Below are 9,347 nucleotides of genomic sequence, written 5' to 3' on the forward strand. Positions count from 1 at the left end.
GAAAAATAGTTTCAACTAAAAGTTGAAAATATCTCAGGTTACATTTTCTATTAAATTCTGGAAAACAGTATTCAATAGATTTCCATATTTTTCTTTTTACTTAAAATATTAATTTTAAGCCGCATGAATTTATTTAAATAAATTTAAATGTGTAAAGGTAGTAGAGTAAAGGGGTATGACTAAATTGGTCATGAGAATCATGGTCAATTATAATGTTGATATCCAATAAAACTTATTGCAAATTTAATGTGGTCTCTTGCCTTGTAAATTTCTAAAAGCTTCTATTACCCATCTTATTTAATACATTCTGTTCTGATATTTTCTCAAAATCTGTCCCACTGTCCAACTAATTTAGGCGAGAAGTTACAAAAGCCAGAGCAAACACTTTCACGAAATTGGCCAATTAAATTAACAATAAACCCGACTTCCCCTTTCCCGCGCCCCTGGCCAACACCTACGCTTCTAAAACCCCATACCATCCCCAACCTCCTCATCACCATGCTCATCCCCATCACATGTGGACCCAACTAAAGTGCCTGGGCCCACAATTTATATTTAGCCAGCCCACGTTGGATCAGAACAGGAAGCCTGGCCGAGAAACACACTGGCAAGTCGACGATGGAGACGATGAGAGCGGCGCGATAAGGAGCAAACTCGAGGGCGTTTGAGACCCTGGCTATAAAGCCATCATATACAGCCAGACGATCTGAGCCGAAACTCCGTCCCGGCAGCCCCGATATCTGTACTTAGTCAAAACAATAAACGTGGAAGGTGGGACCTATTGCGAACGTAAATTAAGTCATTAAAAAATGCTAAGTTACGGAGGAGTCTCGGGTGGTGAAGGGAACATCGGCGAAATCGAGGCGGAGACTTTGTCGCCCAAGTGATATACAAAGTCTTCGCCCTCCCCTCGCCCCAATGGGGTTAAGTAAGTCATTAAATTTGTCGCTAGACACGACCATGTTGGCCACAATGGCGACAATCCCCGCCGGCTGATGGCGGAACTGGATAATAAAATTAAGCAGACGGTGAGGCAGCTCTTATGGCCAGTAGTGGTGGCAGCTCAGCTCCTCCATTGAGGAAGGAAGTGACAATTGGCCCGGCCAATGAAGACATTCCCCCTTTTTCTCTTATTTTCTGCAGTGGTATCCACTTACCCGAGTGGGTGCTGATATATGGCCCACGGAATCTGGCAAAAGTCTGCGATGTTTATGGCCAGAAGACATAAAATTAAGACCTTCGCGTTGGCTCTCTCCAAAGTTGGGCAAAACGCATAAAAGCGCTAATTGAATAAGCAACCCAATGGATCGTGAATCATTATTAGACATTTATGAATGGCTAATGTCCAAGGCGTATTTGTACGCGAGTAGGAAGTCAACCCGGATCGTAATCCAATATGGTGCAGTGCCAATAAACTATAGTAGCCTGCAATAAATCCCACTTATCAAGAGATATATCTCTCACTAGCTTTTCGAGTTCCCACAGATTTCTTTGATCACTCTGATCTCCGCTTCTCATTAATCGATCACCAAATTAATTATGTTAAAATTTTAGCTTAATTGCAAGCACCACCTTATCATCGAAGCCACATCTTAAAGTCCGAGGTCTGGCGAAATTTAACTAATGTTAAATTTAATAAAATTAGTTTAACTCTCTGCAGGTCGTTCGGAGATTTGAATTTCTAAGCTTGTGGCTCATCTGCTTGGGTGTGCTTTACTGTATCTCAGTTTCAATATCTGAAACCCATAATTTTGAACGCACAAAGAGATTTATCTCAACAGACTTATCTAAGCAAAACGCTTGATTATACAAGATGGTTTTGGGAGGGGGTATAAGAAAAAACGCCCGCGCTGAGACCTCAAAGTATCGCATTCAGATTGGGTCCGAGATTCGAGTTTTATGTACGACATGACGATTGTTTATGAAACATTTGGCTTAATAAAGTAATCATGGCATGTTTTACGATCACCTCAGCTCAAAAACCCCTCCCACAAAAACCCCGGGCCACTTTCTATGCAAAACGAGTTGGCAATACGTTCAGCAAAGTGCGAAGCCCATTAATGCCCCGCTGTTTCTCAAAATATCTCTTCGGGGATTAATGAGCTTTAATTTGCATTTAGCCCGAGTCGCAGGCTCAGTTCGCCGAGAGTTCCGAGAGTCTGAGAACAAAAACTTCTAGACCCCGTACATATATACAAGACAAGATTATGGCCAAGCGTGCACAAATTGACATTTATTTATATTTGAATGGCGTTTAGCATTCGAGCGGCTCTATAAGTCGCTATTTTATGGCTCTGCGTGGGCTTTCAGTGTGCCAGCTTAGAGCAGCAAATACACAAAAAACTAATCATATTTAATATTTAATTATTTCAGTCGATCGCACAATGGACACTTCCGGCAAAGGTCAAAATATGAATAATATGCGAGTTGAATTAATGCCGAAAAACTCCGCTGTTTGACATGCAAATGTTGTGTTTTATGGCCAATTTGGCATTAATTACAATAACTCAAGAGGCCCGATCGAAAGTTCAGCACTAAGATGCAAATTGGTCTGAACTTTTTGGCCCTTCACAAGACGGATAATACCGTTCAACCTAACCGTATAAAACATTCAATTCATCCCTACTTTCCAAAAGAATCCGACGGATGTTTGTGGATTAGGGATGGCCAGAGGTCGATAGTATCGATTGGGTCGTTTGGAGTTCAATGAAGTGAATTCTAGAGTATTCTGCAAAAAAAATGTAGTCTTTAGTTACATACCACCGAAACGGTACGATTATTATTTAAATATTGTAATGGTACTTAGTTATATTAATAAACGTTATATACCTTAAATATCGACAAGCTATTGGTTAAATATTGGAAAAAAATAAAATGAGAAGTGTTAATTCTATAACCATATATTATAAAATTACTTTGTTTTATATCTTTTATATCTTCTAAATATTAAGACACATTTTTGATAATAACCAATACAATTCCCCCTCTTACATTAACCTATCACTTACTATCGATCGTTTGCCACCTCTGCTTTCTATCTGGAACTCAATTTATACACATCTTCGCACCTTTGCACTCCCAGTGGATTATCGGCAGAGTGTTTCCCTGGCTAAATAACAAATTCGCCCATCAAATGCCACAAAGACTCTATCAGTGGCACGCAGCCCGCACAAAAAAGGCAGCAGATTGAACCAAATTTTATGGTCCAGTCAGCCACTGAGCCACTCAGCCACCGGCTTATTGTCACCTCCAGCCTTAACTCGATTCCAAACTCTCCATTGCCAACTCCAACTCCAATCGGAATCCCAATTCCGATCCCGATGCCGATCCCGATGCCATTTCCATCTCCATCGCCATTGTGGCCAATGGACCCGTGGGCCGTCTTGGCCCGAAAGGTGCTAAATAAGTTGCTCGCGGAACCACTCTCGTCTCCCTCGTGTCGTCGTGGGCCAATCTAAATATCTTAATCTGGGGGACTGCCTGAAAATTGGCTGCCCGATTCGGTTCGGTTTCGGTATGGGTTTGGGTTTGGTTTCGGTTTTGGGCCCGGGAACTCCAGTTTTTGGGACACGTTTGTTAGTGCGTAAGCTTTTTGATAGAATTGAACGATTAGAAGTCCATAAAGCGACAAAAACATGACAACTTACGCGGCGGCTTTGCAATACAAGGCGTTGCCAATGCAAAGGATTAATGATGCCACAGCTTCCTCATCCCCAGTCGTTGTATGGTTGTATCTGCGATGTCGTTGTCGCTGAATATCAAGTCTGGCAGTCGCTCAGCGGCAGCTCCAAAACTTCCCGCTCCAAAGCCCCCCTCATCATCCCACCGCGATCTCGAACTCGGATTCAGCTCCAGTCCCAGCTCGTTAGTCGTTTTTGGTCAAACGAGATTGCTGCGACAAAAACTGAAAAAGGGTGGAGAGCAAAATAAAACAATCTTTGTATAAGTTTCGTATCTGAGGGCGCAGCACTTCGTAATGGAGATGACAGAGTGAGGCCACTAACAAGTAATACTTTGAAATGTAGAAAACTATTACAATGGGTGTTTCATGTTCTAAAATTCAGTTTGTTTAAGTTTAAAGGTTTGATTTAAATAGAGCCATGAGCTCGCTTCTTAAATTATAAAGTATTAAAGCTTAAACTTACTTAAGCAGGTGTTCCTTAGACGTAAATTATTATTAAGCCACACCCTCGCTTGTTAAATAAAACCTTTAATTTTAGATTTTTTACAGATGTAGTGGGTAAATTCTAATTACTTACTCAAGCAAATAACCAAGTCTTTCTTAAAATTATCGAGTTTTATTAAAGTGGTTTATATCTTTTTTGTGCATTTAAAAAGATAAGGTAAATTTAAATGTACATTTATATTAAGTATTGAATACAATTTTTCATTTAAAGACAGCAAAGAAGTACTTCAACTTGTATCTTGTATCACTTATTATTTTTTCCGTATTAAACAAAAATAAAGCAAAGTTGTTTTTGAATAAAAAATTATATCAAATAGTTTATTTTTCCTGGTCTCAAAACATAACTTCCTCCGCGACTCACGCTGTCATCTTCAGCTGGAAAAGCCAACAAGAAGAGGTACAAATAATCGCCATGATCGTCATCTTGGTGGCTGTTGTTGCTGTTGTCGCATTTCTTGGCGGATTAAGGCGGTCGGGCCAGACCCAGCGACGACTCCAGTCGTCCACAGAGTGTCACCAGAGTGTGCTGCCCCTCGTCCCCATCCCCCACTCCTTCAACTGGATCTCCAAAGGTGCATTGTCCCCGCAACCCGGGGACCGAAGACCAGAGACCATCCATTGTGCGAAAGACGGCCCATTTAAAATGTGCGCAAATAGTTGCGCATGCGCGCAGTTAATCTGAAGCCGATTCTCCAGGCGGAGACTGAGGCCCAGGTTTTCTGAGCCTCGGGCTGCGTCAGACTGTCTGGCCTGGCTGAAATCGAGGCTAAGACTTTGCTTGTTATCCCAACCAGTCGGCCTGGCACTTTGGAGTGATAGTGATGGAAAGTGACGCGTTCATGTTTTGTGTCATTTCGCAGCCATTTGATGTATTGTGACAAACATTCTTGGCCCGGCCCCTCGTTTTTCCGTCTCGCGGTAGGAAGTTGAGTTCTCATTGGGTTCTGGGTAGGGAACCGAAGCGGTCGAGTTGTAAAGAGTTCGCTGTGGGATGTTTACGAGCTTACTAAGTTGGTAGTAGCAATTCGCTTGTGATTAGCTGGGATAAAGGCTGGGAAATTGTGGGAGACAAAAAAATTACTTATAGTATTAATTTTTAAAACAGTCACCTCTTAGAAAATTTTTATAATTGGAATTAACAGATCAATTTTGAGCTAAATATTTATTATTAATATTTTTAAGCATTTAGGAAAACTCAATATTATTTATCAAAACCCATAACCCTGTCTTAAATTTCCTCCTAAATCCGCTATATGTATACTAATCAAATCCTCCCATCTCAATACCCTGACCATACAATATTCAAATCAGAAAACAAATTGATTTCAATTTAATAAATTTACATACATAACACTCGAATTGAGTTTCCAATTAATTTATTTCATGTCAACCTCACATCCGACCCAAACCAATTGCAAAATGGTCAAGCTGTAAAGGACGGCCGAAAAAGGACCAGCAAATGGAAGCCAAAATATTTGGGAAACAAGTTTGAGGGGTCTATAAAACCCCAAAACCAATAACAATATCAGTAACAATATACACAACAATAAACGAACGAAAACCAATTTACAATTTTATTATATTTTCGCACACGTATCAAGGAGGAGAAAGGGCAGGATCCAGAATCAGGATCCTATAGACAAAATGGCAGAGTGCGAGAGGGATGTAATCAGAGCGAGACGGGACGATGAGTGAGCAAGAAAACCAATAAAAATCGAAATTGTCGGATGCGAAACGGCGCGGAATTGAATGGGAATCAATTTGCTTGCGAATCATTGAACAAATTGAAAAGGACATACCAGCATGCATGTGTATATCCACAGGATAATGCTCACACACTCTGCTACTCCCTGTGAAAAAGAGACGGAATGGGGCAGAATGCTGAAATTGCTTGCAAAACAAATAAACAACAAGGATGGGGAATGTGCGCGCATCCTGGCAGCCGGAATTGAGGCAAAAGTGTTATTGATCCTTAACCAGGATGCTGGGGAGCAGGGAGCTCCATGCAAAAAAGGCACGTTATGTGGCCGGGATAAAGGTCCTGTTCGGGTCTCCCCCCATCTCCATCTCCCTCTCTACCCATCTACCCGTCTCTGTCTGCGTCGCTCACTGCGATTATGTTTGCGCAGCCATCTTGATTGGCAATGTTATAAAATAAATACACTACGAGGGCGGTGGGCGGTGCACTTTCCGGAAACTCGTGTAACTCTGCAAAATTTAGGGTGGTTCGGTGGTGGGGTGGCTCAGTGGGTGGATGGGTGGGTGTGCTCTCGGATTAGTGTATATTGCCAGCAGCAATTGCTGCGGGATTTAGTCGCCCATCAAAAACACAGTGGTTTAAGTTACGATTTCAAGAAAAAATTAAGCGACTCTTTAAGACCGAATTTAAATAAAAATTGGTTTCCCCAGTCTTTATTAAAATTCTTATAAAACAATTTTATTATCATTAAAATTTAATATACCTGACAACAATTAAAATATTTCCTTAAGTATCATCATTGCTTAAATCTAACCTTAATATAAATTAAGGTAAATTTTATTCTTTCAAAACAATATTTAAACCTTAAAAAGACTTTTGTGCTTTTACATATTTTAACAAGGTTACACCATTTATTATTATTTATTATTATTACTACTACGTGCCATAAGTCACAACATTATATATTCACAGTAAGCAATATTGCTCAGCTCGTTCTCTGCCACCACACAAACAGTGTACATCATCCGTAGTTAGACTAGACTAGATAAAATATAAATCTCAATATAGAATATTTATATTTAATTTTTAGTTAGCTGTAAAGTTACAAAATTAAATTTCAAAGTTTTGTGAATTTTTTGTTATTGAATTCCAACTGCAATTTTTTCAGCGGATGAAAGACTTGTTAAATAAAATAACTCGACTAATAGGCAAAGTAGTGCCTGCCACAAATCCATTTATTTTTGCCCCACTGTGCTTATAATGGCTGAGGGTTTCTCTGGCTGCTGGTGGCTTATTGGTTTTCGCTGCCATGCCGGCGGAAGGATAATGTCAACGGCTGACTGTTTGCCAAATTGAGCAGCGCAAAGTGCGAGGGGAGGCTGGCTAACAGGATTCGTATTCGGAATCGGATTGGGGGATTGGGAGTTGGGAGTGGTTGGGCCACGAGGACGATGACGATGATGAGGACGGAGGCGAAGTCCTGGGGGTTGAGTGGATGCGGCTGCCGAGCGATGATGACAAAGGCAATAATAATTTCACAAAATCGTTTGTCATTTACGCATGGCAAACGGTTTTGAAAGTAAACAGCCGGGTCGTCATGGGTCGCCGATATTCCACGAGATGGGATGGGTGGATCCAGGGCAGTCTAAGCTTTATGGCGGGAAAGTGGCTGTGGCACCCCAAGGATATTTATGGCATATAGATATTGTTCATTTCGCTGTTGGCAGGCAATTGTGTGACTAATGTTTGTTTAGCTGTCGTTGGGCATTTGCGGCACTTTTGGGAGTTGGGCGGTGAGATAATTGAAGGGTTGGTAAGGCTAAGTTTTTGGGGGTTAAGTTGGTTTGTTAAGGTGTTACATCAGAAGATGCACTAAGAAAAAAATTGTATTTAAAATAATTTATAATAATTAAGTAAGCTTACTATAATAAATTAAAATATTTATTTTAAAGAAAAGGTTACCTATCCAAACTCCTAACATAGACAAATTAAGGTATCATTGCGTTAATCCTTTCCCAGTGTTTCTTTATTGGTTTTAATATAAATTATATAAAAAGAAAAAATCTGTTAAACAAATCCCATTCCCAGTAAGAACATTTCTCTTACCCCAAATAAACTCTTGCTTTGTGCTAATTTTAGCGCGATTTCGACAGCGGCCCCACCCATTCGGGTAATTTTATACGGTCTACCGAAGCCGTTGAAGCATAATTATGATGATTTATGGAAACCACACGAGTGCCGCGACTCGAAACAATGCCAGCCGAATGCCAGCGCCCACGCCCAAAAGCGTTTAGCTAAATGCTATATGAAAATATTATTATATTGATTTATGTGGCAGATCTGCACAATAGAGCGCCTCAGAGGAGAAGCCTTCGGAATTAATTTCCTGCCATTAGGCGGGGTATTGTGATCGGCAAGCTGCAGATCGGATTTCCAATAAGACAAAAAGATCCAAATATCGAAGTTACACGAAATGCGGACCAAGGCAAATCCAAATCACAGTTCGAACAAAAAAGATCGCAGAGCAATAAAATTGAGTTTTATAACAATTTTAGTTAATTTCGGTTTATATGGCCCATCATTAACAAAATTGGTTCCGCCAAGTTGACAGCTTGGAAACGCGTTTCAAAATCCACAAAATACAAATTGTGTCTAAAAACGAACTTCATTACTCTACAGCTCTCACCCTGGTGTTTCCATTGTTCTGCTACGAGTTTTATATTGGAAATGTTTATTGTTTTTCCCCCCGCAAAGTTATGTAAATTAGATGACCACGACAAATATCATAAAAGTTGGGCGAATTCCAAGCCAGCGGCAACGAGGCGTATGCTTAATGTGCCATTAAAATCAATGACTTGACATGAGAAAATGCCATTGTCGAGGCCCCCGAGATCTGCCACTCTACATACTTGACTATTTTACGAGCTCTGGACCAATTTGGTTTATCACTTCATGGATTTCTGGGTGGTCCACGGGTCTCAAGTGCCTCCTGGCGAAACAAGTAGCTCGAAAACACATGTAACCATCTAGATCCCGGACTCTCAGATCCCGAATCCCACACCCCATTCCATTTGCAGTCGCTGCCCTTATGTAATTATGCATCCTTTGTCATGCCAATCAAACCGAGATGGAAATGGTAATACGACACAAGTGGCACGCAGCCTGTGTGTCCTTCGAGCCCTTGAAGGGATATTTAAATTTTATGCCCAATTAAAAATACAATTTCAAGGTTCATAAATCCGAATATCGATAGCGTTCCAAATTAGGATTGCTTAGGGTTTTTACTTTTACGACTGTGCTGGTAAGTAAGGAAACACAGGCATTAATGATAGGTTCAAGTACTTTTTATGGATTACACAACGGAATTGAGATGTAGCATAAAGCAATTTGTTTAATGTGCTCTCTTAATTGTTTGAGAGAAAACAATTATATTTGTCTTGAGTGGTAGATTTAATAAATAAA

Source organism: Drosophila subpulchrella, unplaced genomic scaffold (assembly GCF_014743375.2).
Source record: "Drosophila subpulchrella strain 33 F10 #4 breed RU33 unplaced genomic scaffold, RU_Dsub_v1.1 Primary Assembly Seq354, whole genome shotgun sequence".
In the NCBI taxonomy this organism is placed as follows: Eukaryota; Metazoa; Arthropoda; class Insecta; order Diptera; family Drosophilidae; genus Drosophila; species Drosophila subpulchrella.